The following is a 9,594-nucleotide window of genomic DNA, read 5'->3' on the forward strand; positions in this document are numbered from 1 at the left end:
GCATCGGCAGGCGGACTCTCAACCACTGCGCCACCAGGGAAGCCCCTCAGTGATTTTCTTTAAACACAGATCACTCTAATCTTTGTTGACCTAACCCTAGCAATCTCCCAGAGCCCATATAGAGCATGGCAAAGTAACAAAATAAAAAACCCATGAGACACTTTATATATTTAACACACTACCTACACTATGTGCCTACCACATTACGCTCAGCACTAAGATACAAAGGTGAATACGACACTAACTCAAGAAATACACAACTCCACATCGTATATCATATAACAAACACTAAAGAAAGTCATTGCCTCATGATAACAGCCATTAGTTTTTTTCTAAAAGCAGACGTGAAGGTGTTGAGTTCATAAAAGGAACTACAGATCCTAATATGGAGCAAAATGTAGACTCCACGATTCAAAGGCATTCGCTCGTGCACAATATGAAACGAGACACTATGCGTTGCTTACCTGTCAGCCATCATCCCCTTCTTCCTTGCACCATCACCCTCAAGGCTGCTGGGCCCCGCCCCAGGCCTAGGAGATAAGCCCTGACTGTGCCAATCAGATGATTCTTATTTCACTTATCAGGCATGCCAGTGAGTGGTCTAGGGTAGGCATGTAACCGAGGCCTGGCCAATGCGACTAAAGAAGACGTATGCAAGGGGGTTCCTGAGTTTCCCCATTGTGAAAGGTGACACAAGACACTACCCTTCCTGTCTGCTTTTGAACACAGCTGTGTGAGGATGTGATGCCTGGAGCTGTGGCAGTCACCTGGTGACCATGAGGGGACAAGCCCAAGTAAGAAAGTCAACAAACTAAAGATGGCAGAATAGAAAGGTGGGAAGCACCTGGGTGCTTGATGGTGTCAGTGTGACCTTTGGTTTAACCAATCCTAGAAATACCTCTCTATGGACTTTTTATGTGAGATCAGAAATTTTACTCATTGTTCATGCCACAGTTAGTTTAGTATTCTGTTACTTGCAACTGAAAGCATCCTGTTACAGGCCCATTTTATTTTTTTTAACATCTTTATTGGAGTATAATTGCTTTACAATGGTGTGTTGGTTTCTGCTTTATAACAAAGTGAATCAGCTATACATATACATATGTTCCCATATCTCTTCCCTCTTGTGTCTCCCTCCCACCCCCCCTCCCTATCCCAACCCTCCAGGTGGTCACAAAGCACCGAGCTGATCTCCCTATGCTATGTGGCTGCTTCCCACTAACTATTTTACATTTGGTAGTGTATATATGTCCATGCCACTCTCTCACTTCGCACCAGCTTACCCTTTCCCCCTCCCCGTGTCCTCAAGTCCATTCTCTACATCTGCGTCTTTTTTCCTGTCCTGTCCCTAGGTTCTTCAGAACCCTTTTTTTTTTAGATTTTAGATTCCATACATATGTGTTAGCATATGGTATTTGTTTTTCTCTTTCTGACTTACTTCACTCTGTATAACAGACTCTGCGTCCATCCACCTCACTACAAATAACTCAATTTCATTTCTTTTTATGACTAATATTCCACTGTATATATGTGCCACATCTTCCTTATCCATTCATCTGTCGACGGACACTAAGATTGCTTCCATGTCCAGGCTATTGTAAATAGAGCTGCAGTGAACATTGTGGTACATGACTCTTTTTGAATTATAGTTTTCTCAGGGTATATGCCCAGTAGTGGGATTGCTGGGCCATATGGTAGTTCTACTTTTAGTTTTTTGAGGAACCTCCATACTGTTCTCCATAGTGGCTGTATCCATCTACATTCCCACCAACAGTGCAAGAGGGTTCCCTTCTCTCCACACCCTCTCCAGCATTTATTGTTTGTAGAGTTTTTGATGATGGCACAGGCCCATTTAAAAAACAAAAAAGCAGGGATCAGACAGGTTCAGACTCCAGAGTAATCTCTTCTTAGGCCCTTGCAGAATGCAGAAAGAAAACCACTTACCTTCTTTCAGGTCACGTACAACCCCGTCTGAAGATTCACCCCCAACAAAGCTAACTGGAAACCTAAAGTAACTGTCTACAAAATTCAGCTGGGCTCAGCAACAATGGATTGCATTCTACTTTCTGAACCTGTGGTAAGATCAAATCACCTGGCCAGGTGTTGCCAAACCACTTCAGGTCCTCTAGGAGCATCACAAAGTAGCCCTTGGTGTGCCAAAATATCTACAGTGGCTTCATTTGCTTCTCCTGTCTTTGCAGATTTGGACCAGAATGCTGGGAGCAATCTTAATCATGGTGTAGAGATAAGATATATGTATACATGTCCATATGTGCATAAGCAGTTTTTACAGAGTTCCTAATATATGTAAGGTACTTTACTTGGGACCAGTAAGGTAAAGGACCCAAAAAATGGAAAAGAAAGAAAAGACTGTCCTTTAAAACTCAAAATATAAAAATAAGCATAATGTGTGAAGTCTCTCTTAACGCCCCTAGCCTACATCATTTCCCTCCCCTGGATGTATATACCATTCATCAGACCCTGTAGTGTTAAGGGAACCTATAAAAATGATTAACACAATTACTTATATATGTATAAATATAATATATACTTAATGAATTTATTATTTGTTTATATTCTGGAATAGGAGGATCAAAAAACTGTAATGGAAGGTGTTAAGACAAATTACTATTATGAGCAGTAATAATAGCTAGCACTAATTGAGTTCTTATTGATACTTTGGGCCAGCATTACTCCAAACACCTGATATACAACTTACTAAATCCTCACAACAACCCTGATAGATAGTATTAACATTATCCACATTTTACAACTAAGAAAACTGAGACACAGAGAGGTTAAGCAGCCTTCCCAGAGTCACGCAGCCAGTGAGTGGCAGAGACGGGATTCTAACCCGTAAGTCTGGTTCCAGAGTCCATGCTCTCATTCATTATACTGCCTGCATAATTAGCTAACACTCTAAATGAAAATCATTCACAATAACGATTTCAATTGCTATGAGTTATTTAATAATTATATAAAATAGAAATTGCCAAACATGTCTGAATAATGAGAGAAAAAATGATTTAAAATCTGTAAGGATATGAGACAGTATCTGTTGGAGAGTTACCACAGATTTCAACATTACATGCTATCAAAGGGCATTTACTCAGAAAGACAAAGATTCCGGTAGCTCTTGAGTCACTGGGAAGTATCAGCTGACTAGATATACTCCATCCACGTGGATAAATTCAGAAACATTTCACCTATCCTTGATATGTCAAGATCACAGATTACCAAGATAGACAAGAGTTCATCAAACCTGCCAGACAATGAAATCATTATCACAACACAAAAATTCAAGGGTGGACTTACTAAAATCATGGGACATCCCTAGAGACTGACACCGTCACCAAAGCGACCCCTGAACAAACCAACCTAAGATAAACTTGAACTTCATATGTGTGTGGTGGAAAAGATGACATTTCTTAGAAATCAGAATTCAGCACTCACTGTTGGTGACCTGACTTAGACCTAACTCGCCACCACAACTCTTATTTTGACACGCTTAGGACCTTTATCTCTTGCTCGGCACAAGGTGAACTGCATTATGTAAACTTCACAGGACCTTATTCCCACCCGGCCTATAACCTCCGGCAGCTCTGCCGCTAAAGGTGTTTTGTCCTGACAGTATCTAGAACAAATGGGGAACCTAGTAGTCTAATCACTCCGTAAATATCTGCTGACTGAATGAGAAGTACGTAATTCAAGGAAATAAAGGAACAAAGAACATGAGGTAAATTGCGAGGCAAAAGGTATCCGCCTGACTTCCCTGGTGGCGCAGTGCTTGAGAGTCCGCCTGCCGATGCAGGAGACGCGGGTTCGTGCCCCGTTTCGGGAAGATCCCACATGCCGCGGAGCGGCTGGGCCCGTGAGCCATGGCCGCTGAGCCTGCGCGTCCGGAGCCTGTGCTCCGCAAATGGGAGAGGCCACGACAGTGAGAGGCCCGCATAACGCAAGGAAAAAAAAAAAAATGCTTTGGAGATCCCATTTCCCACTAAAATGAACCAAAATTCCAAAATCATGTGTTCTCTTCCCCAGATTATGTGGTACTCAAAAGAGCATAAAACAAAATGACAGTCATCTCATGATTTTAAAGATGAAAGGGAATTGTTTCTCCGTACCTTTAATCAAAGCACCTTGATCTTATGTGGTATTCAACCAGTAAATTAAAGAATACAAACTGGGGCTTCCCTGGTGGCGCAGTGGTTGAGAGTCCGCCTCCCGATGCGGTGGACACGGGTTCGTGCCCCAGTCCGGGAAGATCCCACATGCCGCGGAGCGGCTGGGCCCGTGAGCCATGGCCGCTGAGCCTGCGCGTCCGGAGCCTGTGCTCCGCAACGGGAGAGGCTGCAACAGTGAGAGGCCCGCGTACCACAAAACAAAAAAAAGAATACAAGCTTCTTGGTGGCCAAGTTTGTATCTTTGTTTCTTTTATAAGGACTGAGTGGAAATTGAATATAAACGAGAAAAACACCTTGAAAATAAAATTCTATTGGCCTTCCCAATCAGTCTGACGTTAAAAATATATCCATGGTCGAAATTCCAGGATTATTAAAACCAAACTGTCAGCACCCAACCAAAACTCAAAGTCAACTCTTACCCCTTCTCCTTTACATACACCTGGGATAATACTACTGACCTACTTTACAGAACTATCATGAGGATTAATCAGCTTAAAAATGATAAGCACATCGACATGAAGAGAGCTTGCAATATGTATAGTTAACCACTTTTACAATTAACAAATGAACTGAGCCTCTTGTACCACGGCGCAAACCACTGTGTAAATTACTTAAAAGTAAACTGCAAATTTTAAAAACACAAATAACATCTCACATTGAAGAATATGCTCATAAATAAGTATATATTTTATAAAACATTCAAATGTCTTTAAGGAAAGTAGGCTGAGTACTACAGACAGAAAAAAGTAACTGTTGATCAACCACACCAGAAAAATAAAATTATTAAATGACATTTGCCCCTGATCCCTAGGCCTCTGGACCAGAAAGCTGTCCACTCAGCTGTCAAAGCCGTCAACACCTCCACGGGGTTTGATGACTACCATTCTCATCATCAGAGAGATGATGAATTTATGTAAACCCTCCCCCACCTGCAATTCCTACTGAGGAAGAGATGGGCCCCTAACAAGCGCAGTGTTGAGATCTGAATATCTGCTATGGCACCTTCTGCCTTTTGTATCAGAGTTATGCCCATGCAAGCACGCATTGCAATGTTAGGAAGTCATTACCGGATTTCTTCTGTTTCCTTTCAGCTCAGTTAGTTTGCTTTACGGCAAAAACTGATTAACGTAACAGAGCTATGGCATCCTTCAGATGCCCCAGAGCAACCTGATAAGCTGCTTGAAAGTGTTACTTCTACCAGCGTTACCAGCAACCACAGCTCTGGGAATTGAGGCTTCTGAGATGTTCTGCTTTATAAACCTCATTTATCAAACAGCAGGAGAGCTGTTACATATGGTGATGGGCATTACGGAAATACTTAGATTGAATACAAAATGTGAATGTGAATTGGATTAAATTACCAACAAGAAAGAGAGAAACTAACTCAGGAGGAGGTAAAAGGAACCAATCACAGGTGTGAATCGAATAGAGCTGCACAGAAATGTTAGTCTGTTTATAAACTGTTACTCTTGGGGGTTGCCACGGAAAGGTTTCCTGGGATGTCTAGGCAGAATTTTTATTTACTTACTTATTTTGGCTGAGTTGGGATTCTTAACCACTGTGCCACCAGGGAAGTCCCCAGAATTTTTAAAATTTAACATAGGTTAAACGAAATAATTGCATCTACCACAGTTCCTGCGTACTCGAGACAGGAAGAAAGGTTAGAGGTTTACATAAATTCAGACACTCCTGATAACATAAGGATTAGCTTAAGCTGAAATCCCAATATGGGAAATCAGAGTATGTATGGGAAGGAGAAGGGTCCCTTCACAAGAAGAGTTGTGTTGACAATGTGGATGGGTGGGAATAAGAGAAGCACGATAAACTGAGGTAAGTTGTTTGAATTTTTTTCTATGGGCCACTAGTTTCTATTTTAATTTAATAAAATATTTCAAGACTTGCTTAATGTTCAGTTATAGATTAATCACTTATTTAAAAAATATTTAGAAAAAAACTCAGGTTTTGTTTGCTTGCTTTATTTACAAAAAAACAAAGAGGCACACACGTCTTCCTGTAATGCAGCTCTTGAAACTATGTTTTAGGAAATTATGAGATGACTTCATGGGCAAAAACATGAGGGAATTGGGCTTCCCTGGTGGCGCAGTGGTTGAGAGTCTGCCTGCCGATGCAGGGGACACGGGTTCGTGCCCCGGTCCGGGAAGATCCCACATGCCGCGGAGAGGCTGGGCCCGTGAGCCGTGGCCACTGGGCCTGCGCGTCCGGAGCCTGTGCTCCGCAACGGGAGAGGCCGCAACAGTGAGAGGCCCGCGTACCGCAAAATGCTTTAATGTGAATGAAAAAAAAAAAAAAAAAAAAAATGAAGAAATTAGTTAATCCTCCTACATTGTCCTAAGCACTGAAACTATCCATGATTTTGGAGAGGAGATAAGGTTGATATCACAATGTGAGGGAGAGAATGAAGGAGAAAAATGGGAGAGGAGCATGCATGACAGTAATAACCCAACGCCTATTTAAAAAGCTGGACATTGAGTTTAGACGGTGTTTTGACATTCTGCCGATAAAAAATGCTTCTAGGGGGCTTCCCTGGTGATGCAGTGGCTAAGAAACCGCCTGCCAATGCAGGGGACACGGGTTCGAGCCCTGGTCCAGGAAGATCCCACATGCCGCGGAGCAACTAAGCCCGTGCACCACAACTACCGAGCCTGCGCCCTACAGCCCGCAAGCCACAACTACTGAGCCCACATGCCACAACTACTGAAGCCCGCACACCTAGAGCCCGTGCTCTGCAACAAGAAAAGCCACCACGATGAGAAGTCCATGCACTGCAACGAAGAGTAGCGCCCACTCGCCACTAGAGAACGCCCGCGCGCAGCAACAAAGACCCAATGCAGCCAAAAATAATAAATTAAATTAAATTAAAAAATGCTTCTATGGGTCACAGACCTCTCCACCTCTGGCCAAAGCACAAATGAATGAGTCACGGACACACCTAAGCTAGAACCGGTGGCTGCTGGCACACTGGGGAACATCTGGGCCTGCGTAACCGGGAGTTTCAGTGCCTGAGGTGAAACACGCTCCCAAGCCACACAGAGACATACGCGACGTTGGTCACACAAGGGCAGTGCTAAGAAGGAGAGAAATCCGCGTACAAAGAAAGAACAGTAGCCTCAGAAGCAGCAAACGCAATAGGAAACTATTAGACGTGCTCACGGAGGAAAAACAGAAATCCTTTAAGATCGTCGCGGAGGGCTTTATACCACCGCTCTGTGGCACATACAGAATTCCCCCAAAAATGAACTCAGGTACCGTGCAACTTTGCCAGCTACAGACTGAGTGTAGAAAGGGACACTTCACCGTCGGCAGGACAGACTCAAGGCACACGTTCAAAGCGAAGAGCTCTGTCCTTGCGCATCCCCTACATGACCACCTTCTCCCACCTTTCCTTCCCCCCCACCTCACTCTTTTTAATCCTTCCTACTGCTAAATCCTTTGGTCTGGGCAATGATGTTGTCTTGCAATGGCAGACCTGCCCACTGCCCCCGGAAGCATGCTCTCTGGGGAGGTGGCCTTTTCTCAAGCTCCCTCCCGCAAGACCACAGGGGTTACTCGGGTATGGCATTCCAGTGGGCCCAGCCATTACAGGCTGCCTGAAACAGGGTCCCTCTGTCACTAACGTCCCCTCCGTGCCTAGCAGCTCCCCAGGTCACAGCTCTCAATAAACACATATAGAAAACAAGCTCACTCTCTTCTTCCCACTCATTAAAACTAAACCCAACTGGCACCCAGATTTAGAACACACCTACCAATGAGAAAATTAAAGAGAGGGAGGCTCCCTCCCACAGAATCTTTCCATTCAATGAGGCACTATTCCGCAGCTGCTACGCCGTTTATAATTAACAGGCAAGCTTAACCAGCAACAGAAATTTCTGGACTCCGCTGCAATTTACACATTCCAAATTTCGATTGCAAGCACCGGCTGGATTGCGTGGTTGAGCCCAAGAGGCTTCTTGGAATGTCGTTGGCTGGAGTCGCTCGCCATCACTCGGCCCTGCCTCCCGGGAGGGAGCAACTGCGGGCAGATGCGGGCTGACCGCCCACCCAGCACCAGGGGCTCTGGCAGGAGGGTCGGCTGGAAGGATGGCAGATGGCACTCAGGCGTATTCACCACGCTGCCATCTGCACATCTTTGCTATCTCTGGCCTGCAAGGGCTTCGGCTTCCTTTTTCACCCGCCATCCCCATCCGCCATGCCATCCGAGGTCCCATTCTCTGGCCCCAGGTCTTAGCACCAAGGTGAGCCCTGAGGCACCTCTGGGCGGCTAGCCCTACCCGGAGGCAGCCTGACAGACGGCAGGGCCACGGAGAAAACAGACAGGAGGGTGGGAGGACGCGGCCTTCACAGGCTACAGGTAGCCTTGGGGAGACTTCTTTACCATCTGAATCTCCCTCTTCAAGAGCTACAGAACAGCAGGGAGTCACCTTTTCCAGGAAAGGAGCTGAGGTTTGGAAATACAGAGTCAGAGGGGAGGTAACGTCTCCTCCACCAGGTGTGTCTGACTCCAGAGTCCCCCCAACCGTGGTGTCTCAGCAGGCATTACCACAAAGATCTCCTGGTCCCCAAAACCTTGCCTTCAAAGGCTGGCCATGGTGGGTACAAGTCCTCCAGGATCACCGGTATAAAGTGGGCCTTACGGGTCTCTTAAAGTGGGTCTTGAATGTAGACATTCCCCCCAGACAGGAGCACGCCTTGGGCTGGGACCTGCCATCAAGCCCCCTGCAGGCATCAGCTGTGAGATACTGCTCTCAGCTGGGGAATAGGGCACGCGTAGGAGCGCCATGCAAGACACAAGTGAGGTTTTTACAGGAGGCGAAAAAAGACCTCGGTTTTTTCCAATATGAAAAATAGTTTTTAAAGTCAAAAACCTTCCTGCCACTTCCATAATAGCTATATATTTTAATTTTGTATTATATTCATTGGTTAAACACATAATGATTAGGATTTACTAACTCAGTTAATGAACCGGTGGCACTGTGAACTGAATTTTTATTTCAGTGAACAGGATCTCCTTCCATTTGAAAACACGTAGTATGAGGTGCGTTGTACATAGAAAGGTGTACATACACGTGTGGCCCGTGCTACAGACCCCTTCCTAGAACTCCACAGAGTCCAGGGCCCACAGCTTAGGAGCACCTGGCTCTAGCTCCAGGTGGACAGGCCTGGGGCGGCGGCTTCTCAAGGAGGCTCTAGTGAGGGAACCAGGAGCCAAAGAATGGGCTAGGAGCCCACAAATCTGGCTTCACACACTTCACAATGTATCCTTAAGACCAGCCCTGCAGCCCTTTATCCAAGGGTCAACATAAAAATTAATGATTACAAGTTAATACTGATACATGCTACGGGAGAGAATAACTATGAGTAAAGAGGGAGGAAGGCACGGGGGGGGGGGGGT

The 9,594-nt window shown here is 45.1% G+C and overlaps 1 protein-coding gene across 1 annotated transcript in view; it reads right to left on the reverse strand.

The window, feature by feature from the left end:
* The window catches only part of HERC3 (HECT and RLD domain containing E3 ubiquitin protein ligase 3), a 134,742-nt gene that overhangs the window by 124,417 nt on the left and 731 nt on the right, over positions 1–9,594 (reverse strand). The gene's annotated exons all lie outside the window — the stretch shown is intronic.

Source organism: Lipotes vexillifer, unplaced genomic scaffold (assembly GCF_000442215.2).
Source record: "Lipotes vexillifer unplaced genomic scaffold, Lipotes_vexillifer_v1.1 scaffold34, whole genome shotgun sequence".
In the NCBI taxonomy this organism is placed as follows: Eukaryota; Metazoa; Chordata; class Mammalia; order Artiodactyla; family Lipotidae; genus Lipotes; species Lipotes vexillifer.